We start from the raw sequence: 20813 nt of genomic DNA on the forward strand, positions 1-20813 counted from the left end.
GTAAACAAGGGTAAGACTGTTACACAGATTTAAGTCCATCCCTTCTCCATTAATAACAGTTTCTAGAGATTTAGAGTCATCCCCTTCTTCCTGGTACTGAGGGAGACACTCTTACAACAAATGGAGATTTCCCTTATAAAAGTAAATGTCTCTATTCAGTTTTCAGAGCTTCTTTTGGATCTGCAGTTTCTTAAAAATAAACAGCTTGAAATAACCAAGATACCAAAGGGGCATATCTTCGGGTGGCTAAATTTGCTCCCCTCCATCCCCCAAGTATAAGTCTCCCTGACTGGACAGTTGCTGGATAAACCTACCAAACTCCAACTTACTGGGTTTCTTTTTGTTTCCTCTTCTAATATTTTGCAGGGCTGTGTGTGCATGTGAGTGTGTGTATTTTATTTTAAAGCTACATAAGCAATACAAGAAATAATTTCATAAAGCCTTTTAAATTCACATAGAACATATTTTTGTATATTGTGTTACACTTTGCACTAAAATAATTTCTCTGTTTCTTTGTTTGACAAAGTCTTCTTTTACTAAGTAAATAAACCCAACAGCTTTTCTCCATCATTTGGTAGAAGATCCAGGTGGAAAGAAGCAGGATGAAGAGTTCAGCTCTTTTGGGGAGTGAGGTGGGAAGAACATGTAGAATATGTACATGATGATTAAAAAACAGGTTCCAGGTCAACCTGCTAATTAGAATGATCTTGTCTCTTCTATTTCCACTTCATTCGTTCTTGGAGAAGCTGCATGGACTTTAACAGAAAATAAATAAGTAATCACCTTGCTAAGCTTTCCTATGCTGACCTCAATATACAGATGCTCCATAGTTATCTTCCCTTTGATGCAAGAAAAGGGCTTGCAAATAGAATGTCAATGTGCTTGTTAAGCACACAGAAAACTGAACTCACCTGCAATTAGAAGCTGACAAGACGCTTTCAAAAGCTTATTAGCATACTCAAATAGGATTAAGAATGCAGTTAGCAAGTGTCCAGAAGGCATATTCTTATTCAGTAGTTCTCAATCTCTAGAGTACATTAGACTCACCTGGAAGCTTTTCCACATCATACCTTTCCAACATTACAATTTGTTAGGCCCAAGCCAACGCCCAACATTTGTATTTTTGCTCGTTAACTGCCATAGGTTATTACAAGTATAGAAAGACTAAAGACTAAGTACAATTCCTCCAATAAAGTAGCAAATTTATGTATGGAATAATCCAAATCCCGATTACACTAATTCCTACATCAGCAGCTCCCAAATTAGTGAATGCTCTTTGCAAAAAACAAACAAAAAACCCCAAAACACAGTCAAGTAAATTCATTTCTCTGAGAAGACCTATTTAACTTTAACTACCAACCATTTCCCTAATCAATTAATTGCTTTTATTATTCATTTATTACATTTTTAATCTAACACCTTTAACGACCCACAAACTCTTAGAAACAATGCCTCAAGGATACCTGTGGTATTATCATATTGGAAATGTACAAAACAGACATAAAATGCACTCCATAAAGCATTTAAGGCCACGTCTAAGAATCAACAGTCTTGCCTACTGTCAGTAGGTAAGCTCTCTGTACCCCAGAGCTCTGCCCTCAAGTTCTACTTCCCCAGGTAAAGGCCATCAATTGTCCTCTCAGGATAACATCAAATGGTGGTCATTACAGGGACCCTGACTTCTCCATATCCAGCTCCAGATGGATATGTGCTATTAACAGGGGAAACACTCTGAACTGAAGTCTTTAGCAGATTACACTAATCAAAAACATTGTTATGGGCAAATTATTACACATGAAATAGGTATAAGTTTTCCCAATCACAAAATAAAGGCCTCTGAATTTCTTAAGACTAATCTGATGACACTTTAACTTGTCTTTTAAATGCACAGTAATATCAGAAATGCCACTGTAGAAACCTGAATACAATCTCTGCCTAAAGTCTCCCCTATCTCCACCATTTCATATTTGCTTATACCTATACTTGAGTGATTATTATTCATTTGTTTTGGGGCCAGTCTATTTATAACCTTAGAAGTTTCTTGAGGGCAAGAATCAAGTCTTTACTGCTTTTAGCATGCCTCTGTGTGCCCACCAGGTCTTCAATAAATAATTTGTTGACTAAGTGCCATTTTCAGAATGCTGTATTCTAAATCTCATTTCCTAGGAAGGAAGCTCATGCCCTTAGGGGCTATGATCTGTGGTTGAGCATTCTTCATTGAGTATTAACAGATATTCCCCACAGCCAGTGACAACATAACTCAGGAATCTGTTTTTGACAGGTTAAATTACTCTTGAGAAGGAAAAAATTCTTATTTCTATTCTAGGAAATATTTTTATATGTTCTTGTTTACTATTTTAGCATTTAATAACACCAGGTGGCTAGAAGAGTCTCCTCATGAGTTGTAGCCTAGGCATAAAAGTTTGTCACAGTGCAATTATCTAAAGTGGAAGAAATTCATACCATGGATTCTCAATAAATATCACCAAAAGGGACCACATGCTCATTTTATCTGATATATTTTTGGAAAAAAGGATTGTCTGCCACAACAAAGTGGGAAGAAAGGAGCCAACCACTCTAAATATATATGTAATGAGGTTGAGAAAACTGTTTTCACTACAAGTCTTTTCAGGAAAGGTACCATTTTGGGTGGAGAAACTCCTTGAAAATTAATTTGGGGTAGAAGGACAGTCCTTGAAGGACCAGGGTGAGAGAACTGCTCCATAGGAGGGAGGGGAACGTTTCCCAAGGGGACTAAGGGGGACACAGTGCTGGAACACAATAAAGAAGGAAAAAAATAAATCAAGAATGGTACATTTCAGATAGTGGGAGGCCTTACATGGCGTAATGTGGTCTCCACTCTAAGTCTTATATGGCCCCTACTAGGGCCATATAAAGCTTAGGAGCTGATGGATTTTTTTGTGTGGAAACCATTGAAGAGGCAGGATTTGATGTCTAAATTACAAAGGCAGAACAGAAGTCAGTTGTGAGTTGGGAAAGTACTTGAAGCAAGTTTACCCAGATGTCTAAGGGGAAAAGAGCACATCACAGGACAATTAAGTTACAAAGAGGAAACAAGCAATCTACCCAAATACAAGGGGGAAAAGACAAGAATAAAATAACAGCTCTTCTAAGTACTTCACTAACATTCTCTCTTTAATGTTCACAAGAATTCTGAGGTAGGTGCTGACATTATCCCTGCTTTTCAGATGAATTCTCCACTGTTCAGAAATCTACTAAACACCTTGCCTAAGAGATAATGTAGTAAGAGCCAGAATTGGGGCTTAAATTTAGGTCTTCTGTCCCTAAAGCTCATGCTCTTAGCTACTACCCTCCCCACTTAACACTTCCCACTTTAGCTCCAGAATGCTTATGATATAAAACTCTAAGTTTTCTCAAATATTGCTAATGGAAGTGGGGGAACCAGGCTGAAGAAAAATGCAATTCAACAAAAGAACTAGGTCTTTGGAAGGAAAACACGAACAAGGTCATACCACATGCTGGTGTATTTAAATAAAAATAAATTGTGTTCTCTACCATAAACATACAAAGCTCCATTTAATTTGAAGCTTGCCAGTCCTTTTAGGATGAGAAAGCAGACCCCAAAACATGTATATAATCTCTTATGCATAATTCCAACATCCAAAGAGTTCTAAAAACTAAAAATTTTCCATACGCTTTATGTCAAAACTCAGATGACATTAAAACTTGAATTGATGTGAAGCTATATATAGTCTGCATTTATCCCACTTAGTGTGAATACTCCTGTTTTGCTCAGAAATACTAATGTGTGTGACTAAGGGTGCTGCAACAGACCGTGGGGGCATTACATAACACCCAGAGAAGGCATCTCTCTAAAATTTGAAAAATTCTGAATTCTGAAACTCATCTAGCCAAAGGTTTTAGACCCTCTATGGACTTGTATTCCGAAGTATTTTAAAAACAATTTCTAAGAATGATTAGCTCAGAGGTACTTAATCTCCAGGATCTCACACAGGCCAGTAAATTTTCAAAATATTTTGAGGGCGACATAGAGTTACAATTTTTAAAAACTAAGTAAGGATGATAAAAATATCCTATCAACATCGTTTTATAAAAGGATATTTTCAACACCAAAAAACACACGAAGGCCTTAATTCAATGCAAAAGACAAGTCTTTAAATTGAATAAATTTAACTTTATGGAAAACACTCTGTGGTCCTAATTTTTCTTATTTCACCGAAGGCTGGTGAAAATTCACTGGAAACCAGCATCGTTCTGGTCGGAGGCATAGAGCCCAGCTGGCTACAAAAGAATTGCTTCAGGAAATGGTAAAAAATGCAGTCCCCGAGGATCCATCCTAGGAGAAGGTCCCGGCCACATCTATATTGTGTTCCAGAGAGCTTGTGGGTTGTCTCTGATGTGCAGCCAAGCTTCAGAACCACTGGTCTAGACTGTAGGATCTAGTTCCGCCTTTTTTTCCCTCTCCTCAATTCTTTTCTGAGGGAGTAAGGGGAGCAAAACAGAAATGTTTCCAAGTAGGGAGTCTGCCCAACCCACTGTTTATAGTACCAGTTATTCCTCCAATAGTCAATGCTGGACCAGCTCATCAACTTGCAAACTGAGGTTGCTAGCAGCGGAACAACAGAAAGTAGGTAGTAGACAAGCGAGAAAAGCCTGCTGAAGCAAAACTCCTCTATGAAAAGGTGTGGGTTCCAGAGTTTCTTTCTCTTCAACTCAAATATTCTATATGATGCCTAAATTCAGCACACATATATCTGTCTTTGCTGGAAAAAAAATTATAATTAAAAAATATATGTGTGTATGAATACGTAACTATACATGTATGTGTGTGTTTGTGTGTGTATGTGTGTATCTATCTAGCAATCCTTCATAGCTGTCTTCTCTGTCCAGCTGCTACGCCAGCTCTATGATTTTTTTTTTATTATTTTTTTAATAATAATTTTTTATTATATTATGTTAGTCACCATACAGTACATCCCTAGTTTTTGATGTAAAGTTCCATGATTCATCACTTGTGTATAACACCCAATGCACCATGCAATACGTGCCCTCCTTAATACCCATCACCAGCCTATCCCATCGCCCCCCCCCCCCGCCCCTGAAGCCCTCTGTTTCCCAGAGTCCATAGTCTCTCGTGGTTCATTCCCCCTTCTGTTTACCCCCCCTTTCCTCTTCCCTTTCTTCTCCTACCAAGCTCTACGATTTTGACTTTCATTTTTCATCTTTAGAGGGATTACAAAAATCACTAATATTACCTCAAACAATATATGACAAATCATAAAAAACAACTGAAAATCCATAGCATGCTTGATGTTTGATGCAGCAGGCTACGTTCTCCAACATTCCAAAAAGATAATTAATTCCAATAATTTCCTTTCTATGGCAAAAAGTTTCTCTTATTCTCCTATTGTTTTAAAAAAATCTTAATACACATAGTTAATATCTTTAAAAATACACATAACTTTCAATAAGCAATCAAACTTCTGTCCCAGCTAAAAAATTGGTGGAACCTTCTAAAGCAAGGCTAAATGGTTAGTGACAGGGAAGACCGAAAAGGACATATAAATAACCCCTGTTCTCACAGAATTAATCACTAAATCCTATTTGACCAAAATCCCTTGGTCTCTAAGCTTTGCAAATGAAACAGCATCTCTCACTTGATATTCATCCAGGACTTCCAATTATGAAACAAGAATTGTTTTATGTCACTGTGTATAGCTGATTATCTGAATTCAACACTATGCTGGCAGCAAGAGGGGTGAATGTTTCATAATTTGCTCCATAACCAGCTTACTTCTTATACTCCCAGACCAAATTCAACTTTCTTCTAGAGCCAGAATTCTAGTATTTAGTTAGTATACAGCAGTGGTTCTCAAAATTTAGTCCCAGGCCCAGCAGCATCAGTACCACATGAGAACTTGCAAGAAATGCAAATTCTCAGGCCCCACCCCAGACCTGTTGAATCAGAAACTCTGGGTGGGGTCCAGCAATTTGTGTCGTAATAAGCCCTCCAGGTGATTCTGAAGCATGCTCAAGTTTGAGAACCACTGATATAGACAACAAGTAAAAAAAAAAAAAAGGTGAATCCTTCTGTTGGTCCGAAGCCAGGGGTGCTGTATATTGTCTTGATAGGAAATAAAGACATTCAATTAGAAGACAATCTCACAACTCCTACCCTCAATCGAGTGTGTTTTATTTTTGTGAGCTAAATAAGAAAACAAGCTGCAATCTGAAATTTAGTCAAAAATGTGTACTTAATAGGCATCAGTTCCTTTCCAGCTTGATTTCACACAATGCTGTTTACATCTTCTTACATCTAAAGTGCCAAAAAAGGATCTTCATGATGTAAGCCTCGGACACCTCAGGAATTGTATAACAAAACATCAACTAGATCTGAATATATCAAGCTTATTAGAGAAGAAAAGTGGAATTATTTGCTACATCTCAGAACTGTATTCAACAGGGAATTAGAGATTTCTTTTCATTTTCATACTTTCAAATTAACACCATTAACCAGAACACCCCATTCTTTAAAAGGTTCTAGGTAGGCAAAGTTTCACTGCATTACTTCTTGCTTTCAGTGGGGATAAAGCAGAGTCCTGGGAGGCACATTTTGTATATCTGCAAGGCTGCAGAATAAAACAGTCACATCTGTTCAATACTGAAACAAAGGTCCCATAAACCCTCAGATGGTGAATGTAATGCCTCACATCTCACCTGGGTAATGAAAAGACATCAAGAACACCATTATCACACAAAAGCAATTACATACTGTTCTGCTCTTGTTTATACTAAAATCACTGTGTTAAAACTTCGCTTGCCCTAATATTATTGCATTTTAAAAGAAGGGGGCAAGACCAGTTTGCAGTCCACAAAGCACCGACTTTCAAAAAGCAGATAGTTCCCATGCAACTGTTAAAGAGCACAAATGAAGAGAGCCTTCTAATCATTAGTTTACAGGTAGCTCAATACATTAAACAGAGCAAAAATAGCACCAAAGATAAACTACAGACCAATTTCCATGCTATAGACATATATTTTCAAATAAAACATGAGCAAATAAAATCAAGCAATTTATTTAAAAACAAAACAACAACACTGACCAATATGGTTCAGCCCAGAAATGCATGGATAGTCTAAAATTATGAAACATAAAAATGTATTTTTTCACATTAACAGGCAAAGGAAAAAAAAACCTACATGAGCATCTCAGTAGTTGCCAGAAATATATATATATCATGATTCTACCTTAAAAAATGTTTCTATGCATAATAAAAGGTCTAAAAAGCAAAAAAACAGAATGTTTTGGGTAGCAAAATTACAGATCATTTTTCTTTATATTTTGTTTTCGAATTATTGTTAAGAAAGTGTGGCTTCTTTTATAATTAGGGAGAAATGTTTTCATTTATACATATTTAAATCTCTTATTTTCCTCATGTATGTGTGTCACACACAGACTACAGGGCTTGAATTCCCACCTCTTGAGGTCAATCAGTCCACTTTTAGGATGTGCGCTGGAAGCAATGTCCACAATAGCTAAATCGTGGAAGGAGCCGAGATGCCCTTCAACAGATGACTGGATTAAGAAGTTGTGGTCCATATATACAATGGAATATTACTCAGCTATCAGAAAGAACGAGTTCTCAACATTTGCTGCAACATGGACGGCACTGGAGGAGATAATGCTAAGTGAAATAAGTCAAGCAGAGAAAGACAGTTATCATATGATTTCTCTCATCTACAGAACATAAGAACTAGGAAGATCAGTAGGGGAAGAAAGGGATAAAGAAAGGGGGGTAATCAGAAGGGGGAATGAAACATGAGAGACTATGGACTATGAGAAACAAACTGAGGGCCTCAGAGGGGAGGGGGGTGGGGGAATGGGATAGACCGGTGATGGGTAGTAAGGAGGGCACGTATTGCATGGTGCACTGGGTGTTATACGCAACTAATGAATCATCGAGCCTTACATCGAAAACCGGGGGTATACTGTATGGTGACTAACATAATATAATAAAAAATCATTAATTAAAAAAAAAAAGGATGTGCGCTGGACAAAGTTGCCCTATCTTCATTATTTTTTAATTAAATAATTAGAGAGAGAGAGAGAGAAAGCCAGAGACAGAGAGAGCAGGAGCAGGGGAGGGACAGAGGGAGAGGGAGAAGCAGCCTCCCCACTGAGCAGGGAGCCTAAAGTGGGGCTCCATCGATCCAGGACTCCAGATCATGACCTAAGTTGAAGGCAGATGCTTAACTGACTTAGCCACCCAGGTGCCCTTATCTTCATTATTTTTAAGGGTCCTCCAGTAGCAACACAGAAAAAACATAACTAGGTAGGTTAAAAAATATGAAAAGGGTGATTACAATTGAAAAGAATATGTATGCATTAAAAAATACTACAAGTGAACATGTAAAAGAAAGCAGCTACTAAAGCCATGGGGCGACCATCTGGAAACATTGTTTTCAGTTGTTTTATTGTGTTCAAAGTATTTTTTAAATATACAAAATTGAGTAAAGGAAGAAGAAAAAAAAAACCCTGCCAGACCCTTGCTACTTGGGGCCAATCTTCTAATCTTTGCTACTGTTGCTATGTGTTCACCTGACATCAAAAAGATGGGCACCCCTTATGACCCTTTCTTCTTTCTCATAATCCCATTTCATTCATTCATTCATTCATTCACATATTTCTTGAAAAGGTAACACAAACACGATTCAAAAAATTGTTTTAAATATATATAAAGGCATATGGCAAAATCCTATCTCTACTCCTATTTCTTCCATTGGCTTCTTATATTATCGTTTCAGAATTTCTTTTTGCAATTATAAGCAAATATAAATAAATGTATATTCTTATTCCACCCTTCTTTATTTCTCAGCACAAAAAGTAGCATACCAAATACATGGTTGCATGCTGTGCCTCTTTTTAAAAAAATCGCAATATATCTTAGAGCTCTTCTCCATCAGGTCAGTCCATAGGCTTCCTCATTCTTTTCTACAACTATCCAATATTCCGTGATTTGCATGTACCACAGTTTACTTAACCAGTTCCCTGTTGACAAACACTGGGGTCATCCCTATCATATTATTACAAACAATGCTAAGCATAACCACATACATACATCAGATTCGTTTCTGAATGTGCCTTTGATGAAGCTTCTGGGATGGTTCAGATATTAGATGATTACAAGGACACCCGTTCACCAGGCTGAGAGGTAACCCCTTTTCTAGTTCTCATTATATACAACATTATGTAGCAAAAGATGGAACGATTCCGTGAATCAAGCAATTGTACTCTTACGGGATTCATCTCATAAAAATAAAATGACTGAAACATGCAAATGAACACATTTCTATAAAAAATGATGTATGTGCATAAAAAGTATAAAATATACCCATCAAAATGTGAACCACTACCATAGTATGGTGGGTCTATGGAGTGCTTTGTTGCTTCTTCCCATACCTTTTGCCCATCAATGCTTTCTAATTTTACAAAAGTAATGTACTATTTCTGTGATATAAAATTAAAAATGATAAATAAAACATTAATTCAAACTAAGCTGGATATATTCCTTTGCTCTGTCGTATATTTGTACAGTGAGTTCTTCAGATTTCCTAAAGTATGTTTATGCGCAGAATTTAATTCTTACACTAACCCTATGTATTTTCATTCTATCAAAACGGAAAAGGAGGCAACAGAGGGTTAGGCAGTTGTGCTCAAAGTCATTCAAATAGAAAGCTCGGCAGAGACAAATTTCAAACCTAGATCTTCTGACTGCAAATTCAGCGCACTTTCAAAAACATAACTGTTGCTTCCTTAATTATTTTTTTTAAAGATTTTATTTATTTATTTGACAGAGAGAGAGACAGCCAGAGAGAGAGGGAACACAAGCAGGGGGAGTGGGAGAGGAAGAAGCAGGCTCCCAGCAGAGGAGCCTGATGTGGGGCTCGATCCCAGAATGCCGGGATCACGCCCTGAGCCAAAGGCAGATGCTTAACGACTGAGCCACCCAGGCGCCCCGCTTCCTTAATTTTAATAATACTTCAGGAGTTACTCACATAATCAGAATTTGACAGATGAATTAAAATTATACAGTATAAGGCCTCAGTCCCTAAAGCTCATATAATCAGATCTTATTGAAGGAAGAATGCTAGCATATAACTCCCAAAACTCCGGAGTTAGGAGAGGGTCTGGATGCTTCTAAATAAATTCCTATTAACTGGCAAAATATATATCTAGTGTGGCCCAAAATTAATGCATAATAAAAGTAACATCCTCTCAAGTTGGAAGATTCTCACCTTCAAGACAACCTTTGTCTTTCACTCCTGCTTTAGTCTGGTCTCCAAACACCTCATAGAATTTCAAAATACGAATAAGCCATACTTTCAATGGGGTGATTATAAAATATACATTTTTTTAAGTTTGGGACTTACTAACCAAGATGATAATAAGTTGACTAGGATCTATTCTTTCTCCCCAATGTCTCTCCTTCTTTCCTGTAAAATCATACAGGTTAGGGGTGCCTGGGTGGCTCAGTTCATTAAGCATCAGCCTTCAGCCCAGGTCATGATCCCACGGTCCTGGGATCGAGCCCCACATTGGGCTCTCTACTCAGCGGGGAATCTGCTTCTCTCTCTCCTTCTCCCACTCCCCCTGCTTGTGTTTGCTCTCTCTCTCTGCCAAATAAATAAATAAAATCTTAAAAAAATTACACAGGTTATTTTATAATGCACATGGAGTCCACTGATAAATCTTGGTTTGTTAAAGTATATTTTAAAAAGGTTTTATTTTTTTATTTTACTTTTATTTTTTATAGAGGGAGTGGGGAAAGGGCAAGAGGGATAGGGAGAGAGAGAGAATCTTAAGCAGGCTCCATGCCCAGTGCAGAGCCTGACACAGGGCTCAATCTCACAACCCTGAGATCATGACCTGAGGCAGAATCAAGAGTCAGATGCCTAAGTGACTGAGCCACCCAGATGCCCCAAAGTATATTTGATTCAGCATTCCTCAAACTATGTCTCATATGATATTGTTCCAAAATATGATTAGATATGTCTCAGAGGGGTAGAAAGGAAAGACCATGGTTAAATACAATGCACCCCTTTTGGACAGCCACAATTCACAGTGGACATTAATATAATAAAGGCTCTAGAGAAGTCCTGCATCACAGAAACCTTTGTTTAACCCAGTTTATTTTGACACAAGATTCTTCTACTATGGAATAACTATTTACATCTCGTGTTTAGACTAACTGCTTGAATAAAAGTAGTTACTAATTGAACACCCACAACAGATACAGCAAAAACAGGTAATTCTTAAATCTTTCCTAACACAAAAGTATTAATTCTTTAAAAATTTCCTATGTTCAATCTAGTGAACTCCTTCCTCTTCACCCACCAAAGCCTTGCTCAAATATTACCTCATTTGAGAAATCTTCCCCAGTGCTCTCTATATTACTAACTGCTCCTTTCTCCTGGTTTACACAGCATTTATTTATATCTCTATTATCTCACTTAACACATGCTAAATCAGGTCATCCATTTGTCTCCTTGCTGGTGAGCTCCTTGAAAATATGTTTGATTATATTTTCAACACCTTGAACGGTGTAGGGCACATATGAGCTTCATGATGAAGAAGTAAACAAAGTCACTTCTTCAGGTATAACAGTTCCCCATAATTCAATTCCTGTATTTCTAAACTGTTAGTGAAACCTTGCCAACAGCTTGAGAATATTATGCTCTCTCCCTAAAACTTGTATCCTTTACTGAGCAGCAGTGGTCTGAGTTAACTCAGTTGTGACATGTCCTCTAGCCAAGCCCATTCACAGTTTTTGCCTTAGGTGATTTTTGTTTGTTTATATCTCTGTGCCTTTGTACCTGCTGGTCCCTGCTTGGAATGCTGTCTCAAAGTTTTATATATCTGGAAAATGTTCCTACTCGTCCTTTAAGAATCAGGTTAAAAAATACTTTCTTTGGGAGGCCTTCATATCTTCCCATCCTTTCAGGAAGTGAAAGGAATTTCTCAAATCAGACATTTATGCACCTATTACTATGTAGACATGAAGGACAGAAAGATGAAGACGTGGAGAGGCGCCTGGGTGGCACAGTTAAGCATCCAACTCTTGATTTCAGCTCAGGTCATGATCTCGGGGTCCTGGGATTGAGCCCCATGTCGGGCTCTGCCCTCAGAGTGAAGTCTGCTTATCTCTCTCCCTCTGCTCCTCCCCTTGTTTGTTCCCTTGCTCTCTCTTTCTCAAATAAATAAATAAAATCTTTTAAAGAAAGAAAGAAGAAAGAAAGAAAGAAAGAAAGAAAGAAAGAAAGAAAGAAAGAAAGAAAGAAAGAAAAATGAAAATGTGGACCCCACATTCATGGAGCTCACAGTCTAGTAAGGAAGACAGCCATATAAACAAATAACCACACTGTAATAATATTAAATGTAATACCAAAAGGAAGACTTATGGAATATTTGACATATGTTTACTTTATTACATTCTTTATTAAACATTAAAGCTCTAAGGACTGCTATACTCTCAACTGTCTTCTGAAGAAACTGTCTCCAAGTGGTTCTTTTTATATATGATAAGATCTGTTCAGTAGATAATGCATGAAACCAACCCCGTTTCTTGGGCCACAATCAATTGGACTAGCACTCAGAGCCCCAACTAAAGACAATCTACAGGCTGAACTTGAGAGAGATCACCTAGGGCATGGCTTGGCTCAAAATTCTGCCCAATAGGGGTCCTCTATTTTAGGTGACAAACCAATCCAATCAGGTTCTCTCTTGGGAAATAGAAATGTTGGGTGAGCAAAGTAAAAGAAGGCAGGTCTCCAGAGCTCAAATCCTTTTCTAAATACTGCTCAGTTATTGTTTTTTAAGGTTTTGAAAGCAGTAGGGCCAAGGGACAATATGGCTGCTGAGATGATTTCCCATTTAAATTTACATTAAACCCTCATGATCAAAGGTAGTATGTGTGTGCCTCTTCTTTTCAATTGACAAGGGCCTAACACATCATATCACCACTTTTGAAATTAGGAAACAGGCTTAAGAGTTCTACAACTTGACTATAGTCCCTCAGCTGGTAAGTGGCAAAGCCAGAAATCAAAGACCAAATCAGCCTGATCCTTCTAGAAAATCCTGCCAGGTAAATGGCCTCACAATCAACTGATGACACTTATAAGTTGACAGAGGTTAATGGAGAGAGGCTTAAAGGAAGAGTTTATGCACAGAGTAAAACAGAAATGTTCTGGAAGTCAATATGCTAGGAGATATGAAGTGGAAGGGGCACACCAGGTTTTACTCTGGTCAAGTTAATTTATCACTTCAACCCAGACCTCTCCCCTGAGCTATTAACTGTTTCTCTTACTCAAATATAATATCAGTAAGGGAAAGAGCTTAATCTTTTTGTTCACCAGAGTCTAAAACAAAGCCTAGCTTACAGTAAGTGCTTAATAAATATTTGTCGAATAAGTGAACAAATTCTCAAAGAAGCTAAAGGAACATTCTACAGCGGACTGCAAGAAAGGTTATCGTGAAATAGACTCCGGAGGTCACTTACAAGTACAGTTGATCCTCACTTTTTTATGGATCCTGTATTTGCGAATTCTCCTACTTACTAAAATTTCTCTGTAACCACAAAACTGACACTCACCATGCCTTCTCAGTCATCCACAGACATGCACAAAGTGCAAAAATTGAGTCACCCCACAAACACATTCTCAGCTAAGGTGGAAGAAGGTAGTGCTCTGCATTTGTGTTTCCAGTCTCACACAGGGATGACTAGAGGACACAGGTGGTAGGGGCGGTGCAGGGTAGTGCAAGAAGCTCCAGCTCAGGGGCCAATCAGACAGGGTTTGAAGCCTAACTCTGGCACTTGTTAGAGAGTGGCCTCAGGGAAGTCACTTAACACTTCTGAACCTCATTTTCTCTACTGTAAAATAAAGAAAATAGAATTTACCAGGAGGAAGTGTATTTACATAATATTATAATCTATGTAAGATGTATATATGGACATAATTTCCCTAGGAGCAGTGGTTCAGTATTTACTAATTTAGTGTTCTAGGTGACTTTATAGACCAAAATTACTGTAAATAATGAGAATCAAAGATACTTATCTATAATGAACTAACAGAAAGATATAGAAAATAATTATTTGGATGGAGTGCAGGCCAGTGTCAGGCTTTAAAAGATTTTGAAATAGAACCTCACTACGCATATAAGGTGCAGAAAAGGCTTTCAAGGAGAGAGAATAGCACCTACAGAGAAAGACCCAAGTGTAAAATAAACAGGTAGGTTTAGGAAATGGCACTTCAGAAAGTCTAGAACAGGAGATGCGGCCAGGACACGGGGTCACAGTGCTTCTCTGTGCCCTGCATACTACCCTGCACTGCAGAACCTCTCCCTCTGCATTTAATTCTTGGTTTACAGGTTTCTCTCCCATTAAACTGTGGGCTCCTTAAAGACAAGATCTCTAGGAAGAAATCAGTTATAATCTTTTAAATCTGCAAAAGGGTAATTACTAAGCACAAATACACCTGAAAAGACTGTAAAAAAAAATAACTTTGGTTTTCAACCACAGCCTATACCAACGCATAACAGCAACCAACTCAGAGATTTGCAGTTTTTCCAGGACTTTTCTTTGATGACTGTTAATAATTCTGTAATTAATATTTTTATTGTCCTCAATACCTGGGCATTTGCTAGAATAGCTTTAAGATCGTCCCCTTTTTCATGTGATTTATTAACAGGGCTCAAACATATGGTCTATTAGACAATGCAATGCTGCCTCCTCAGAGTAAAGATTCTCTTAATTCACTCTACTAGATTTATTTCTCTATATACAAGGTATAGTCTTACCATAGTAAAATACAAGGAAATATATATATATATATTTATATCATATAAAGAAAACGAGAATTTTTCAAAAGAACTTGCAAAATTCTGGCCAAAACACAGTGTACATATTAAACTCACTGCTTGAATTTCACCTCTGCAAACTGAGAAAAACAAAATCAATTTATATGAAGTCACGAAACTAGTACTTTTAGAACCTACAAAGTTCTGTACACATGTATTTTCTCTTGCGCACTCTTTCTCATACACACATAGCCTAAGGGGCCCATCACACTTAAACCAATACTTCTATTTCCTAAAAACAAAACCCTTACAGTCCAATATCTAAATTAATATTTTCAAAACTCTAAAGTGACAAGTTACTTTTCCCCACAAATTTCTTGGGATAATTTTATTTAGGCACAACATAGTCTGCACTATTATGTAAAACCAATACCATTAAAACACAAACTGATATACTGTAAATGTGAATACAAATCCTCTGTGAATGGTGAAAAGAGAATATTGTTTTTAAACAGATTCAAAGCCATATTATCCATATTCTTGTTGTAATCAAATCACATTGTGCTACATAGCTAAAGTATGTGGTATATTTTATGATAAACTAGGGTGGACAGGCCCTTACACTGCAAACTCTGCCACTCCAGTTAAGCTATTTAAAGTATAATGAGGAAAAAAAGAAGAAAAAAAAGTATAATGAAAACTGCCTACTTAAAATAATAATACATTTTAAATTTCTTGGGGCCAGAAACCCCTTCTCACCTGCATTTTCAGAAACTATCACCGAAACAATTGTATTGGGACAAGGATTTCAGAGAGGGTATTATAATCATATGCCATTTTAAGGAAGGCAAGAAGAGTTTACCATTAACAAAACTGATTAAAGTTCCCAATCTTGCAAAACTCCCTGTACTGTGTATTCTGCTTCTCTTTGCCTTCACCTTCCAGCTGCTTGGAAGGAGCAAGTGGAAAATGTTAGTTTCCATGAGAGATGTGGATGAAATTTAGGACGTGGGAGGGGTAAGGGACTCACTAGCAGAACGGAAGGCAGCAGAGAAGTGGCCAGGGCTCCTCACTCAAACTAGGTATCAAGACCGAAAGCTGGAGTAAAGTGGGAGGTGGAGGGAGTAGAAGAAACGCAGATAACGCACTCGGGCCCGCGAATGGGGGAGGGGTGAAAACGCGCAACTCCTCCCCCTACCCGCCTGGGGAGGGGACCGGGGGATGCAACACCGGTCAGTTTGCCTCGCGGTGTTGCACTTGGGGTAGTGAGGGGACTCGCAAGCCAGAGGTTTCAGTCCGAAGGAGGCTGAGGGGGCTCAGGGAAGTTGAGGGGCGGGGGAGGAATAGCGCGTCTGTGCGGGGAGAAAGGGACTAAGACCCCCTGACGCCCGCGAGAGGCAGAGAGTAACCCCAGCGAACGCCCCTTCTCGCCGATGGCCACAACGTGGACCGCCGGCTTACCCTCACCACAGGAGCTCGGACAGGCGCGCGTCGCCCCTCACAGCCCCGACGGCTGCGCAAAGGGACGCGCAGGGCGCCCCCAGAGCCAGCAGAGCGGCGCTTCCCGCGAGTCCCCTCCCCATCAGCCGGGGTCCCGAGCCCACCTGGGCTGACCAGAAGCTCTTCCTCCAGGTCGTACTCTGCCACTCCTCCGAGAGCCTCAGCCGTCGCCACAGAAGTCGCCGTCGCCAGAACAGTCTCGGCCTCCAGTACCAAAGCGTGAGCCACCGCACGGGAGAAGCGCCGCAGCCACTCGCCAGGTTACCTCTTACAGCACACTGGCTCCTTACTCCGCCCCCGAACCCAAGCCATTGGTTGCTGGGCACCGCCCCATTCGCCTATTGGACCGAAGATGATGCCGCTCAGTCACCTAGAAGGGCATGTGTGTTGCTTATTGGTCTAAATGTGAAGCAGTTCCCGCCCACTCCCTCAGAAGTTCCAGCTTCCGATTGGTATTAACATCTGTCTTTTTGCTCCCTTCGTTCTTTCTCTCAGGATAGAGCGCCTCCTTTCGGGAGACACCGGCTCTGATTGGCTGAAAGAATATTGCGCTAGTCCTGGATAGGCATTGAGCCAAGGATGCGTCCAGCCCCCACGCGGGGGAGGAGCCCAAGGCTCCGCACCTCTGGGTTTGTTTACACAGGCTCTTGCTGGAGCTTCCTTCTATTGGCTGAGCAGCGGCCCCTCCCACCGGGTTGCGCCATTCAGTCTAGCAAGGAGGGGCATGGGGGCGGGCCTCAGTGGGATTTCCCTAACTGTCCATTACTAAGGGAGGAGCTTTGAGCTAGGCTGGTTGCGAGCTGGCGCTGTGCTTCACGATCGGGAAGTTGGGAGTTGGGCTCCTTGGAAGGGTTGGAAAGAAGCAGAGGGACTCTCTCACACGTCCAAAAACAAACTTAACTTCTTGAGTGCTTTTAAATTTCCCCCTTAAATTTAGAGTGTCGCATTTTTTGTTTGCTAAGGACTTTGAATTTTATCTCTCAGGAAGTGGGGATTTCTTTATCGAAGTCTTTATACGTCTTTGTCTGTCCCCACCTCTCATGCCAATTGTACACATAACACAGAGGAGACGCTTAGTAAGTGATTACACGAGTGGATTAATTATAAAAATGAAAAGGACAGTGAAATAAAATCCGATTAAGTAGCAATAAACATGTTAAATATATACTTAATATAAATAATATAATAAAGTTAATACATAAATAAATTCATTCATTCAACAAATTTTATTGTGCATATGATATGACATTACAGGCTCTCACGTAGGCTGTGGGTATATGATATGAATAAGACAATGAAAATGCAACCATAGCACTTTTTCTCTAATGGAGGAGAGTGAAAATAAACAAGTAACCAATAAATAGTAAAATGTCATGTTGTGATTATTATAAAGAAAGATAAAGCAAGGGTTAAAGAATGGTTGAAGGAATGGCTATCTTAGGTAGGATGGTCAGTTTAAGATCTGTTTGAGGAATCAGCATTGCAAAGAGATGAATAATGTGAAGAACAGGAAGGAGGATGGTAAGCAGGGCCACTACATTGCTCAACACCAGGATCACTAGTCACACAGCTTCATGTATTTCCCAGTTGTGTTATTAGGCATAATTTTAGGATTGTCTGCTCTGGTTTTAATGTGATCTGGTTAAATAATGTAAGCAGATCCTACAAGAAATACCTATCTTCTTTAGGGAAAAAAAAATCTGACCACAAAATAACTTCCCCGCCCTCCGTTGCTTCTTTTCCTAAGGTGACCTTCAGCTATCTGGTGAGAGAGGTGCTTACAGGATCTCAAAGCTTTGAAAAACAGGGTCCTCAGGTCCATATTGTTTTCTTGCACAATCAGAAATACTCTTCAAGGATGAAGATATACTACAGGATAGCAAAGGGATGTGGGGAGGTGTTGGTGGGCTCCAGTTGTTTCCCTCCATACCACTGACACTGTCTCACAACTTCATGACGGGATATCACAAAGAGAAAATCTTAAAAGTAGACAGAGAGAAAGGTACATTACATTCACAGTGGGAGGTGGGAAGATAAGAATTACAGCAGACTTCCTATCAGAAACTATGGAAGCCAAAAGACAATGAAGGAGGGACCTGGATATCTGATAATGGTATGTAGAATAAACAGGCATCCAAAGCCCAAAGCGAGAGACAGTAGACAATAACCAGTCACAAAGTTATAGGAGATGGTGTCAGTTGGAGAGAGGAAAACAAGAGGAGTACACCAATCCTTCCTGCACATCCCATTTCTGTCATGGTGATAAATCTTCATCCTCAAAGAGTATCTCTTTTATTTTTATTGTGATAAAATCTACACAACAGAAATTTTATTATTTTTATCATCTTTAAGTATACAGTTCATTACAGTTCATAAGTACATTCGTTGCTGTGCAACCATCACCACTATCCGTCTCCAGAATGTTTTCATTATCCCAAACTGAAATTCTGTACCCAGTAAACAATAACTTGCTACCTCCCTTCCCCTACCCTCTGGAAATCACCATTCTACTTTGTGTCTCTATGAATTTGACGATTATAGGTACCTCATAAAAGCAGAATCATATAATATTTGTGCTTTTGTGTCTTGCTCATTTCATTAGGCACAATGTCTTTAAGGTTCATCCATGTTGTAGCATATAACAGAATTTCATTCTCTTTTAAAGGTGAATGGTATTCCATTGAATATACATAACATCTTTTGTTTATCCATTCATCCATCAATGAAATTTGACTTTTGTGAATAATGCTGCTATGAACATTGGTATACAACTATCTATTCAAGTCCCTCCTTTCAATTCTTTTGGGTATATACCCAGAAGCAGAATTGCTGGATCATATGGTAATTCTACGTTTAATTTTTTTGAGGAACTTCCATACTATTTTCCACAGCAGCTGTACTATCTTACATTCCCAACAACAGTACAAAAGGGTTCTAATTTCTCCACATCCTCACCAACACTTGCTATTTTCTGCTTGGTTTTGTGTGCATGTGTGTGTGTGTGTGTGTGTGTGTGTGTGTGTGTGTGCGTGTTTTGGTAATACCTGCTCTAATGGGTGTGGAGTGGTATCTTGTATATTTGGTTTGCACTGTCTCAATTATTGGTAATGTTGAATATCTTTTCATATGCTTTTCAGATTCGTTGGAGAAATGTCTATCCAAGTCCTTTGCACATTTTTTAATGGAGTTTTTTTTGTTTTTGAGTTTTAGAAGTTCTGTACATATTCTGGGTATTAATCCCTTATTAGATATAAGATTTGTAGACATTTTCTTCCATCCTGTGGGTTGCCTTTTTTTCTCTGTTGCTAGTGTCCCTTGATGCTCAGAAAGTATTTCTCTTTGTGCCAGGTCTGGATGACCAAGTGGCTGATTAAAAACCAGAGATCTATTAATTAAAAAGGGGAGAATGGGGGGGGCACCTGGCTGGCTCAGTGAGTAGAGCATGTGACTCTTGATCTCGGGGTTGTAAGTTTGAGCCCCATGGTTTTGTTTTGTTTTGATTTGTTTTTTTTAAGGACAATGGATATAAAGGCCACAGAAAATAAAGCTGTATGATAAAGTTGAGGAAATGTCCCATAAAACAAAACGAAAAGCAAATTTGATGGAAAATAGGAGACAAAGTGTGAGAAAGTTTCCAGAAGTAGAGAATAGAGGCAAGGATATGAATTAAATGATACCAAAAATATGTGTCATAACTGAATTAACCTGAGTCCTTTAATTGAAAGAACTCAACAAGTGCCCCAAACTTTAAATTAAAAAGGTTCACACCAGTAGGAACACTTGTTAAATTTTTACTATGTGCCAGGCACTGCTTTAAGTTCTTAACATGGATTAATCCATTTAATCTTCAAAACAGCATGAGTACTGTTATTATCCCCCTTTTACAAACAGATAAACTGAAGTAAAAAAGATTATGTAATTAACCTAATCGTTCAGCTAGTTAGTGGTAGAGCTGCATTGTGGTCCCTCTGCAGATGAGGAACGATTTGAATGTAAATACTGATGACACCGCACATGTACCAAGAGGGCATTAATAGATTTATTATGATTATAATGAGGTCTTTCATGCCTCAGGCTCCCACGCAGGGCAGAATATGTCTTGAGAGACTCAGGAGGGGCAAATGACTTCGGCTTTAATTGTGGTTAGTGAGTAGTGCTGTGGTAAGGGTTTTCACGTACAGGCTGGTGGCTCGCATGACCTGAACTTCCCAAAGGAGGAAGTATGGGCTTATTGCTTTGCCTACATGTGAGGCAAGAGGAGAAGAGAGAGGCGTGGGGATCAAAAACTACACAGTCAGGGGCGCCTGGGTAGCGCAGTCGTTAAGCGTCTGCCTTCGGCTCAGGGCGTGATCCCGGCGCTCCGGGATCGAGTCCCACATGGGGCTCCTCCGCTATGAGCCTGCTTCTTCCTCTCCCACTCCCCCTGCTTGTGTTCCCTCTCTCGCTGGCTGTCTCT

General features: G+C 39.2%; 2 protein-coding genes across 2 annotated transcripts in view; both read right to left on the reverse strand.

Annotated features, from left to right (window-relative positions):
* Positions 1 to 16648, reverse strand: part of PAIP2B (poly(A) binding protein interacting protein 2B) — a 32653-nt gene extending 16005 nt beyond the window's left edge. The window contains exon 1 of the mRNA XM_045788225.2: positions 16462 to 16648. The gene's annotated coding sequence lies outside the window, so the exon portion shown is untranslated. The remainder of the gene's footprint in view (positions 1 to 16461) is intronic.
* Positions 16649 to 17618: 970 nt separating this feature from the next.
* Positions 17619 to 20813, reverse strand: part of LOC148109672 (uncharacterized) — a 28162-nt gene continuing 24967 nt past the window's right edge. Inside the window, exon 5 of the transcript XR_015725220.1 lies at positions 17619 to 20813. The gene's annotated coding sequence lies outside the window, so the exon portion shown is untranslated.

The sequence above is a fragment of the Ursus americanus genome, chromosome 7 (assembly GCF_024610735.1).
Source record: "Ursus americanus isolate L20-20 chromosome 7, mUrsAme1.1.p, whole genome shotgun sequence".
In the NCBI taxonomy this organism is placed as follows: domain Eukaryota; kingdom Metazoa; phylum Chordata; class Mammalia; order Carnivora; family Ursidae; genus Ursus; species Ursus americanus.